This window comes from Rhinolophus sinicus, chromosome 3 (assembly GCF_057876585.1).
Source record: "Rhinolophus sinicus isolate RSI-liver-muscle chromosome 3, RSI-T2T, whole genome shotgun sequence".
Taxonomy (NCBI): Eukaryota; Metazoa; Chordata; class Mammalia; order Chiroptera; family Rhinolophidae; genus Rhinolophus; species Rhinolophus sinicus.
In genome coordinates, this window is record NC_142503.1 from 17,872,574 (window position 1) to 17,885,599 (window position 13,026).

A 13,026-nucleotide genomic window follows, 5' to 3' on the forward strand; every position below is an offset into this window, starting at 1 on the left:
TGCTTGTTTTTTGTCATTTTGTTTAAGTTCTTCCACAGTAGTTTTTCATTCTTCTTGGAATTTTTTTCAATTGATTGAAACAAGTTTTTTTTTTGTTTTTTTTGTTTTTTTCTACTCAAAGAAAAGTCTGTTTAAAGATTTACCTTTTGTTTAATTCTAATCTATAATTACTCTTTATTGAGTACCTAAAATATGCCAGGCCGTCTTTCACATACATTTTGTAACTTAATTCTCACAATGTTCCATCCAGAGATGTATATATAGTGTCTGCAAATACAATGGAAGATCAACTTGAGATACACATAGTTCGGTATCATGCCATAGTCACCCGCTAAGACATCCCAGAGTTGGAACTGAAATCCAGGTCTGACTGCTACAAAATACCATATTTCTGGTTTTCTCATCACCGACAAGTTACCACTTCTTTCTTCTACTATTTTATATTAAGAAAACTTAGCTAGCACTGTGTTTTAGTTTCCATATGGCCTTTGAAGATGTTTTCTCCTCTTCAGGAATAGTTTACTAAAGAGGAGAAAAGATGTATATATAATCCTTAGACATAACTTAGAAAAAAAAAAAAAAAGAAAGGAAACAAAAGCCCAATTCGCTTTCTAATTCCAGACTTGGTTTATAGATTTTTTCTTATAACAGGTTAACAGAATAATCTGATCTTAGTTTCATTTTATATAATTATCCTGTGTTAATAATCACAGAGGCAAAACTGGGATAAGAGTCACAATGAACAAGGGTGAGACAATGAACATTTCCAATGTGTCACACAGATATAGGTATATAATACATCGTAAATGTCATTTTTCCCCTCTTACAGCCAAACTGATTATATGATTTTGTTGGAAAAATGTATTTTATCACCTTCACCACGTCTTGCTAAGCATTATCAGAAAGTTCTGTTATTATGACTACAATTTACATATATAAAAGGTATTCTTTAAAACATTGTTTTCCCCTATGTTTCAACATTAAATATATACATCAACAGTCTCTAAAAGTTTAACAATTTTGAAGATTTTATAATGTAAATATGCTTTGACTTTTTAATATAGATAGAAGAATATCGATGCCAACCTGGTGATGTGCAGAATATTGTTAAAGTCTTTTCCAAAGATTTCCCTTTCAGTTCTTCCCTTTAATGAGTATAATAGACAAAAGGATCACTGTTCTTCAAGATTTAAAAAACTAGGATCTTAAAAAAAAACAAGAAAATGTGTTTTTCAACAGTTTATTAAACATAGAAAAAGCAGAAGTAAATTGAAAAATAATATCCCCATGTGTACCGAATTAAGGAATTTTTATTAGCAAGAAGAGTACCATTGGTGCTAAAAATTCTAAGCTAAAAGGAAATTTCTTCCACTTCCAAGGAAAAAAATGAAAAACAAATACCCAAAGATACATGATGAAAAGGCTGCATAAAGTATAAAAAAGACAAAAATAAGTGGGAACACTTTTTAATGATAAAGCCAATTTTGACTTGCAATAAACATGTTAAGAAAAAAGTTATGGACATTAAAAGGCATCTCATTTCTGTATCCAAACTTACAGCCCTCTGATTTAGCAAACTATGCTTTATTGACTGTATCCTTTTATAAAGTTGATAAGAGGTTTTCTTCTTACTGAAACTCTATTTTCCAGGCAGGCCTAAATTTGAGAGCTTTACCTGAAGATGTATTACTCATCTGTCATTAAAGCGCCCTCACCACAATGATGTATAGTTCCAATACATCATCAAGTTGCCATCACCCCATGATGTATTACTTACACTAAAATAGCTGTCAGGAACAGGTGGTAGAAACTCAGCAACTTTTAACATCGTCTTTTAAAAAAGAATATAAACGTTTCTTTCCATGAAAAACTGTATGGTGAATATCTTTTGCTTCACAATGGAACTTTACCTTTATATTCTAGAACGTGATATACTAGGTATTATCAAAAAGTACAGTGAATGTTTACATTTAACGGAATGTATTACAGTAAAAGACACATTGCCTTAATCCCCCCTCAAAATACTCCCCCTTTTTTTGAACACGCTTATCCCATCATTCTTGCCACTTTCTGAAGCAGTTCTGGAAGTCCTCTTTCGTGAGTGTCTTTAGTTGCACTGTCATGACTGCCTTGATGTCCTGAATCGATTCAAAATGTTTTTCTTTCATGGTCATTTTTACTTTGGGGGAGAGTCAGAAGTCACATGGTGCCAGATCTGGTGAATAAGGTGATGTAGACACACCATAATGTTTTTATTTGATAGAAATTGCCATACCAGAAGCCATGTGCAATGTGTAACACAAAGCGTTGACATGATGGGGGATGAAGTAAAGACACTTTCAAAAGAGGACTTACAGAACTGCTTCAGAAAGTGGCAAGAATGGTGAGATAAGTGTGTTTGAAGCAAGGGAAGAATATTTTAAAGGAGATTAATAGCAAAGTGTCTTTTACTGTGATGCATATTTTTTTAAATTTAAACATTCACCATATTTTTTGATCACACCTCATATTTGATCTTAAATAGAGGTTACTCATGATAAACAGATGGAAATGAGTAAGAACAAAAGCTGTGAGGCTGCATATAGAAAAAAATAGCATTTGACCAATAAGTTTTATTTGGTTTAAGAAACTTTCCAAAATTTGAGGTTGTTATTGTCATTTTGACAGAAATCTGCAGTTATTCTGAAAATGAAGCCATATGTCAAAATATTGTGCAACTCCTCATTCTGTTTAGAAATTGAAGAGTCCTTAAAGTACTTAATAATCTAACATTTTTTTTTATTCATCTGAATAACAGCAATATTCAAGATATCTTACCTGCAGGTATAAAAGATATCAATTTATAACTTGATAGATTAATTGAACCATAAACAGTTTTATTACTCAATTCTGTTCAATAGATTTTGTTGCACATTATTTGTACCTGTTTGCAGGATACAAACTCATTTTTGTTATAGTCAAGAAACTTTTAATTTCAAGGACAACATAAGCCAGCTTAAATCAAGAGGGGGTGTCTGGAATTACAATATCGGATCCTAGGGTTTCCTACCTTTCATCATGGAGCTACCTTCTTTCTCATGTCCATCATCTCTATCCCCTCTTTTTGGTATAAAAGACCAGCTGTCTTTTATTACTCCCCTAACTAATTATATCCATGATTTTATGTACTTTTAAACTTATAAAGCAAATGGTTATTGTTATTTATTTATCAGCAATTACCTGAATCAGAATTCCAGTGTAAGGGAGTTTGATTGATTTGCTTGGGTAAAGTGTCTAGCCTATCCAAACCCAATTGGGCCAAGACACATTCATTTCTAAACAGATCATATGAATGAGGAGAGAGGGTGTGCTTCAAAAAGGGAACAACTATGATAGATCCAAAAAGATAGCTGTTTTGTTTTTGCATTTTTAGAATATCCAGAACACAGTGTCACAACTCTGAAGACATTTCCTGAAAAGACCTTCTAAAATTATTTTAAATGAAATGGCTTCATTCAGCTGAATAAAAGCCCTCTGAACTCTTAATAAGGACTCAGAAATTTCTTGGATACCATTTTAAAAGAAAAGGAGGAAAGGAAGGAAAGGAAGGAAGGAAGGAAGGAAGGAAGGAAGGAAGGAAGGAAGGAAGGAAGGAAGGAAGGAACAGAATATAGGAGGATGTCAAAAAACTTATAGCTTATGCCAGAAAAAAACTTTTTGTTCATTTATTCATCCTTAATGTAGTGTCTGCTACCAGGTAAGCATTAAATATACATCTAGTAAATGAGGAGCAAATAGTGGAACACTGTCTCTTTAAAATTGATACCACTGTGTGATAAAATTAGCATCACATTTTAAATGTAAGAACTGATATTGGCATAGCAACAACCTTTTTGAAAATTCACTCAACAGCTGTTTTAATTGAATAAGGCAATGAGCAACTGAATTTATTTAACATTCACCATATAAAATGTTTCACTCAAAAGTACACACACCACTATTTATGTCAAACAATGGTACAATGAGATCTGACTCTCATATGAGAGAAGATATTCAATTTTATCACTTTGAAAATGTGAGCAACATTTCTCTAGTAGAAAGCTTTACCCTCTAAACTGATGTTTCATTGATGTATGGCAACCAGTTCCACCTAAGATAATATGTAGCAAATAAAAAAAGGTAAATTATACATTGAATAATGTACATTTTAACTCCTACAACAAAACTAACTATTTTATATAAAGAAAAACGAAAGCAAATGATGGATTTATACTTGGGAGGAGTTATAAAGTATTGGTAAGACTTGAAATCAATTGTATTTATTGTATTTGACCATAGGAAATGATATGAAAAGACACAATTAGGAAATGGTTTGGGACACATATATTGAAACTGTTATATGGAGTTAAGGTTAAGCCATATTACTTTGATTTACATTTTTATTCCTGACTTTAATAACTGGACAAATGTGAAAATGCTAAAAATTGTAATTTGAACATGATTTCATTTCTTTTTTTTAATACAGTTTATTTGGGTGACAATTGTTGGTAAAGTTACATAAATTTCAGGTGTACAATTCTGTAATACGTTATCTATGTCTCACATTGTGTGTTCACCACCCAGAGTCAGTTCTCTTTCCATCACCATATATTAGACACCATTTACCCTCTTCTAGAGCCTCCTTCCCCCCTTACCCTCTGGTAACCCCTAAACTATCGTGTATCTCTATGAGTTTTTGTTCCTTCATGTGTTTGTCTTGTTCTTTTGTTGTTTTCAGTTTTATATACCACATATCAGTGAAATCACATGGTTCTCTGCTTTTTCTGTCTGACTTATTTCGCTCAGCATTACTCTCTCAAGATCCATCCACGTTGTCACAAATGTTCCTGTATCATCTTTTCTTACCACCGAATAGTATTCCATTGTATATATACCACATCTTCTTTATCCACTCATCTATCGAAGGACATTTTGGTTGTTTCCATGTCTTGGCCACCATAAATAAAGCTGCAATGAACATTGGAGCACACATTTCTTTATGGATAAATGTTTTCAGATTTTTGGGGTAGATACCCAGGAGAGGGATTGCTGGGTTATATGGTAATTTCTATTCTTATTTTTTTGAGGAACCTTCACACTGCCTTCCATTCTGGCTGCACCAGTCTGCATTCCCACCAACAGTGTATGAGGATTCCTTTTTCTCCATAGCCTCTCCAACACGTGTTAGTTACTATTTGTCTTGTTGATGATAGCCATTCTAACTGGGGTGAGGTGATGTATCATTATGACTTTCTGTTGCATTTCTCTGATGATTAGTGATGTTGAGCATTTTTTCATATGTCTATTTCCCATTTGTATGTCCTCTTTGAAGAAATGTCTCTTCAGTTCCTCTACTCATTTTTCAATTGGGTTGTTTGTTTTTTGTTATTGAATTGTATGAGTTCCTTGTATATTTTGGATATTAATCCCTTAACAGTGGTGCTGTTTGCAAAAATCTTCTCCCATTCACTTTGTTGCCTCTTTATTTTGTTGACGGTTTCTTTTGCTGTGCAGAAGCTTTTAAGTTTGATATAGTCCCATTAATTTATTTTAGTTTTAACTTCTGTTGCTTTTTGAGTCAAATTCATAAAATGCTCTTTGAACCCAAGGTCTATAAGTTTAGTATCTATGTTTTCTTCTTTGCATTTTATTGTTTCAGGTCTTATGCTTAGGTCTTTGATCCATTTTGAATTAATTTCGGGGAATGGTGACAGATAGCAGTCCAAGTTCATTCTTTTGTATGTGGGTTTCCAGTTCTCTCAGCACCATTTATTGAAGAGGCTGTCTTTTTTCCATTGTATGTTTTTTGCTTCTTTGTCAAAACTTGTCTGTCTATATTTATGTGGGTTTATTTCTGGGTTCTCAATTCTATTCCATTGGTCTGCGTGTCTGCTTTTCTGCCAATATCATGCTGTTTTGATTATTGTTGCCCTGTAGTACAAACTAAAGTTGGAGAGTGTGATACCTCTAACATTGTTCTTTTTTCTTAGGATTCTTTTAGCTATTCAGGGTCTTTGGTGGTTCCATACAAATCTGATGATTTTTTTTGTTCTAGTTCTTTTGAAAAAGCCTTGGGATTTTGATGAGGATTGCATTAAATCTGTATATTGCTTTGGGTAATATGGCCATTTTAACTATGTTGATTCTTCCAATCCATGAGCATGGAGTGTCTTTCCATCTCTTTGTGTCTTCTACAATTTATTTTAAAATTGTCTTATTGTTCTCATCATATAGGTCTTTCACATTCTTGGTTAAGTTTATTCCTACGTATTTTATTCTTTTAGTTGCAGTTGCAAAAGGAATTTTTTGTTTGTTTGTTTCTTTGTTTCTTTCTTTCTTTCTTTTCCTGAGATTTCTTTGTTAGTATATAGAAATGCAATGGACTTTTGCACATTGATTTTGTAGCTGGCAACAGTACTGTATTCATTTATTGTTTTGAATAGCTTTTTGGTGGAGTCTTTAGGGTTTTCTATATATAGCATCATGTCATCTGCAAAGAGTGAGAATTTAACTTCTTCATTCCCAATTTGGATGCCTTTTATTTATTTCTCTTAGCTGATTGCTCTGGCAAGGACTTCCAACACTATGTTGAAAAGCAGAGGTGATAGGGGACAGCCCTATCACCTGTCATGTTCCTGAATGTAGAGCAAAGGGCTTTAGTTTTTCACTGTTAATTATTATATTAGCTGAGGGTTTGTCATATATGGCCTTTATTATGTTAAGGTATTTTCCTTCTGTACCTATTCTATTAACTGTTTTAATCATAAATGGATGTTGCATCTTGTCAAACACTTTTCCTGCATCAGTAGGTATAATCATATGATTTTTGCCCCTTATTTTGTTTATGTGATGTATCACATTGATGGATTTGCATGTGTGGAACCATCCTTGTGCCCTTGTGATGAACCCCCTTTTTCATGATGAGTAATCCTTTTAATACATTGTTACATTCGATTTGCTAGAATTTTGTTTAGGATTTTTGCATCTGTATTCATCAGAGATATTGGTCTGTAGTTTTCTTTTTTTGTGTTGTCCTTACCAGGATTTGGTATCAGAGTAATGTTGGCCTCATAAAATGAGTTAGGGAATATGTTTCATCTTCAATTTTTTGGAAGAGTTTGAATAGGACAGGTATTAAATCCTCTTTGACGGTTTGGTAGAATTCACTAGTAAAGCCATCTGGTCCCAGACTTTTGCTTTCAGGAAGGTTTCAGATGACTATTTCAGTTTTGTTACTGGTGATCTGTCTGTTTAGATTTTCCAATTATTCATGGTTCAGCCTAGGAAGGCTATATGTTTCTAAGAACTTGTCCTTTTCTTCTAGGTTATTGCATTTGGTGGCGTATAGTCCTTCATAGTATTCTTGGATGATCCTTTGTATTTCTGTGGTGTCCGTGATAACTTCCCATCTTTCATTTCTGATTTTGTTTATTAGTGTCTTTTCTCTTTTTATCTTAGTGAGTCTAGCCAAGGGTTTGTCAATTTTATTAATCTTTTCAAAGTTCCAGCTCTTTGTCACATTAATTTTTTCTATTGTGTTTTTGTTCTCTATTTCATTTAGTTCTGTTCTTTTTTTACACACATCTTAGTGAAAAGAAGCATGCCAAAAAGTGTCTTTAAACTCATGTCACATCTGAATTACATTGATCAAAATATTGGTATCACTATAAATTTCAAAATTATTTTTAGTAATGATGATATTTCTACATTTCTCAATCAGGAATACTTTAAAAGCACACAATTAAAGAGAAGTTCTAATAAGGCAATCTATTTAGATTTTCAAAAAGTATTATGAAATATATTGATATTATTCCTAAATAAAGGGATTGCTTGAATGCAAATACAGCTCTGTGGATTAGGGAAAAAAAGTTCACCAACTGAAACAAAGTATTCAACTTTTGGGGTAGACCATTCAGTTCAAGTTTTGAATATTTTAGTAACTATTTTTCAGACCAGCAGCAGCAGCAGAACACCTGGGAACTTCATAGAAATGCAAATTCTTGGGCCCCTACTGAAATTCTTGGGGCAAATACAGTAATCTGTTATAAGAAGCTTTTGAAGTGATTCTGATGCATTCTAGAGCTTGGCAGTTACAGGATTATAGAATGGTGATTCACCCAGGATATAGGCAGATCTGACCCTTAGTAATAAACACAGCAATAACAACAAAAAGTATATATCTATAGAATTATGCCAGTGAGACTTAGAAACAAATATGGAAAACAATGCTTAGGCAATAATAAATAGCCTAAGATCATTGTGTATATAGCAATTGTACTAAAGGCTCTGTGATGAAGAACTAGGGCTTTTGCCTTTGAACGGGGTGAAAGAGCAATGTGTACCAAACTCAAAGCGGAGTGCTCTGCTAAAAAGGCTGGGGCATTTTTTTTTCATATATTAGTGAAATAGTTTAGCAATGTTAATCGTCTTACTGGCCATTCAATAGATATGCTACAGATGAACATGAAGTTGTTGGAAAAAGAAATCTATAGCTGATGTTTTTACCTGGATTATAGTTATATTATAAGTGACTTCTAAATTGACTTGTGAAGGAATGATATTCAAGTGACCATTAGTAGCCCTAATATAGTAAAATATTTACTGTGACACCAAAAACAAAGAAATACTAATATCAACAGATATTCTAATAGCTGGAAAGAATAAAGACTGATAGTTTTGTTTCCTGTTTAAAAATGTGATATAGAAACCCATTTCTTCTACATGAAAAAGCCCACTTCTGTGTGTGTGTGTATGTGTGTGTGTGTGTGTGTATAATTTTAACTAACTATATATCAGTAGAAGTTCTATTTATGTTACTTATATATTCAAATGAATGTATGCATATTTTTCCAATTATTTTGGTTTTATGTATGTGTATTTATTCCTTTCCATAGATAAACACAGAAGAAAGCTTTAGATACTAATTAGACAAGCAATACATTTTAAGTGTATACCAGGACATATGCAACTCGTAAAATATCCTGATATATTTCTGATGAGTTATGTGTGGTAATAACACAGAATTCATGTTAACATATTTCTTTTTAAATATAAACTTTGTTCCTGGCATTATACTTTTGTATAATGTATTTGTGGGCAAAAATGTTTTTACCTATTTAAAAGTTGAAGGAATAAGTATCTCAGAAAGCAGGTGCTAATTTATTAACTGGTCATATCTTAGAGAAACTTAACAGGTGTAAATCATTTCTCACACACCATGTTTATTTATTTATTTTTTAATTAATTAATTTATTTATTTTCTCTTTGTACTCATCATTTAAAAAAACAAAGAGTACTGTGTGCATGTTTATTCAACTAGGACTATGGTTTTTCTTTGCGTATAGTGATATTGGTTAGTGGCAGTATGTTATAACATTGTGAATCTACATTTCATGGGAAGCTCCCCTCGGCATTAACACTTTCTGTTAATATTGTATGAATTTTCTAGTCAAAGCCAAACTCAGTCAAAACATCTCAGATAGGATCAATTCCGTTTTCATCATGGCAGTGCAAATTACGTCCTTTAGACAACACAGTCTGCATGGCTTTAGATTTCGGAACCTCCATTTGACAAGGAAGTTTTAGTTTCCTTTATGCAGATACATTTTCTTTGGTATTTTATTACACTACTTGAGCTCATGAAGACTGCTATGAAGAAAGAGGGCTCTGATCCTCTCAGTTATTGCCAGAATATTAGAGATGTCCTCATGGAAAACAGAAAGAAGAGGAAAAGCTAGGTTGCAGAGTTCTAACTCCAGGAGACTATGTCCTCAGTTGAGATACAAACCCGTCTCATGCTTAACTTATCTCCCCAAAAGTAGATATACTTTGTTACTTCCTCTAGCTTTGCCTTCCTGACTTCTTACTTACCTTGTCTTTGATTACACTGCTTGTGTATTCTCATGTTGTTTTTCTGAACTTAATGTACTCTATAACATGGCTTTTATGTACTCCTGACTTTGTTGCCTTCTAACCATGTAGCCGATTGTCTTCTGTTGGTATCTGTCTTTGTGTTTGTCTGGTTTTGTGCACTCTGATCTTTACATTCCTCTTTATATGTCACATATTCAGACTCCTGGAGAGAGGTTGACTGCTAATGCTTTTAAAAACGATGTGGCGCATACCTATTGTTCAGAGCCTTTCACCAGGATACCGCAAAATACATCCATAAGAAATTAGATTGGAGTGTAATGGAGTACTAAAGGATTGCCAAATCATATGAGGTGTGACCGAAAAACATAGTGAATATTTAAATTTTTAAAAAAAGAATGATTACAGTAAAAAACACATTTCCGTTAACCCCCCTCAAAATACCCCTCCCCCTCACTTCAGACACACTTATCCCATCATTCTTGCCACTTTCTGAAGCAGTTTTTTGAAGACATTCTTGCTACTTTCTGAAGCAGTTTCTGAAGACACTCTTTCGTGAGTGTCTTTAGTTGCACTGTCATGGGTCCCTTGATGTCCTGAATCAAGTCAAAATGTTTACCTTTTATGGTCATTTTGACTTTGGGGAAGAGCCAGAAATAGCACGGTGCCAGATGCAGTGAATAAGGTGAATGAGGACGCACCATAATGTCTTTATTTGGCAGAAATTGCTTTACCAGAAGCGACGTGTGACACAGAGCATTGTCATGATGGAGGATAAAGATACTCATAAAAGAGGACTTCCAGAACTGCTTCTAAAAGTGGCAAGAATGATGGGATAAGTGTGTTTCAAGTGAGGGGGGGTATTTTGAAGGAGGTTATTGGCAATGTGTCTTTTATTGTTATAATTATTTTTAATTTAAACATTCACCATATTTTTTTACCACACGTTGTGTTTAATCGAAAACTCAATTTCCAATCTATAATGTAGCATTTAAATAAGGAACAAGTAATCAAAGATACTACACAGAAAATAATGTAAGAGATTAAGGAGAAGATGGGATGAATCACACATCAACATTTCCCAGCCCCTGGATCTAGCATGCTACCAGAGTGAGCGTCTCATCCACAAAGCCATGCATCTGTCAAGATCACAAACAGACTTTAACATTAAATAAATGTGTCAGGAAAGTTGGTATGATAGGCATCCTCCCCATTTTTAGTCGTATTCAAACACATATAAACACACTAATGCAGCACCCAGTGTAATGTCTTTAACTTGAGTATTTAATTTAAAAATCCAATAAAGTGACAATCACATAAAGGATTGAGTGAGACAGAGACTAACATTTTTGTTTGTTTGTTAGTTTTCACCAGACATCACAGAATCAACAAAAGGATTCTGACAGTGTCTGGGAGATACTCTGCATGATTTCAGGACTATAGTGAACCCTGATTCTCTGCTGCTTCAACCTCTCCTATATCAAATCATGATTAGTGTATGCCATGATGTATTTATTTCTATATTTGCCAAGAGCAGCTAACTGTAGAAACAGTGTCATGGAGTGAAAAGAGCATGTGTTTTGGATTTGAAATGAGCCAGATTTGAATTCTTACACTAACAGGTTGTTCAGTCTTTTCTCTCACGTAAACCCATTCGGTTGTTGGTTGCCAGATTTATCAACTATCATTCTTAGCATATTCAGTATGACTTACAAATAAGGCTTGAAAACATGCTCGTAGCATTTCCTCTGCCTTCTTACATGGACTTTCAGTACCTCAATGTCGCCAATAAATACTTCAGAACTCATTTGAGATTAATAATGCCTACCTTGTCTACATCCGAGGATTGTTGAAATAAACAAATGAGTTTCACTGGAGAAGAGTGAGTGCCTCCAGGAGACAATAGAGATTCAAACACTCAGACCAAAAGCTTGGAAGAGGATTAGCCAGGCAAAAACTAGAAAGACAGAAAATCAACAAGAAAAAGAACAGGTAAAAAGGAATGGATTATTTTTAATATAATATGCCCTGCACTTTTTTCTCCCCTAATATGAGTCAAAAATATGAAGAGTACATCTCTCAGTTATAAATGAAAACAGAGGAAGACAAAAGTAGAAAGAAATTGAAATCATTCAAGGTAGACAAAGGGAAAAAGAGCAGCTGCATTTCAAAGTTATGTGCTTAATTATTTTCAAAGAACCTTAAAGAATATATCTGTATAGTCATTCGTATTTCAGAAAGTCAGGGATATGTTGTGAAGTTCAGAAGCATGGAGGAAAAAAAAAAAAAATACAGCCAAAAAACTGACAGTTGAATCATAAGAGAAGAAGAATCAGAATCTCTGGAATGTTTTCACTTTGTATTTAGGTCAAAAAATGGATCTGCAAAGAGTGAAAAAGTAACATTTAATTTAAAACATACAATGTTATATATTTATAATTTTCATCTAAAAACCAGGCAGGTTTGGGATTTATATAGGAGAATGAGAGTTAAAGCTGTGACAGATACATAGAATTGGTGTAGGGTAATAGTTAAGCTTTGAAAAAAATACACAAAAGTGTTTAGTTTATTAAACATTGCAATTAGATAGGAATAAGACATAATTCTTGTCATATTAGAAAAATAAATACAGTGTAGTCACTTTGTCAATATTGTAACAAATTCAGTTAAAGCATTTATGAAGTGATATGCTCTGAAAGAAAAAAAAAAGATAAATGATTTCTGAGTCTTAATGTGATATAATGTTAGTATATCAATCCATAGTGGAAAGGGAAAGTAGGACATGGTCAATACTGGTGAGATTATAATCAATCAATCAATCAATCAATCAATCAGGTAGTTACCTACAATTAACATCAGCTTAGAGTAGACATATTTTGGATTTTCTACACAGTAATCCATTGTCTTCTAATCACTGGCTTATTTTTTGTCTGATAATTAGATTATTTTTGGAGCTACATAGTTTTACATATCTCAGTACCCATGGCAATACTTGATTGGAACAGAGATGCTAGCAGCCATAACCTGGATTAGTGGGTTCTTGTTTAAGATTTTAGATAATGGTAAGAAAGCTGAAGTGAATCTCCTCCATATGGTTAATGTAGTAAAGTTTGTTTGTTTGTCTGTCTTTTTGTTTTT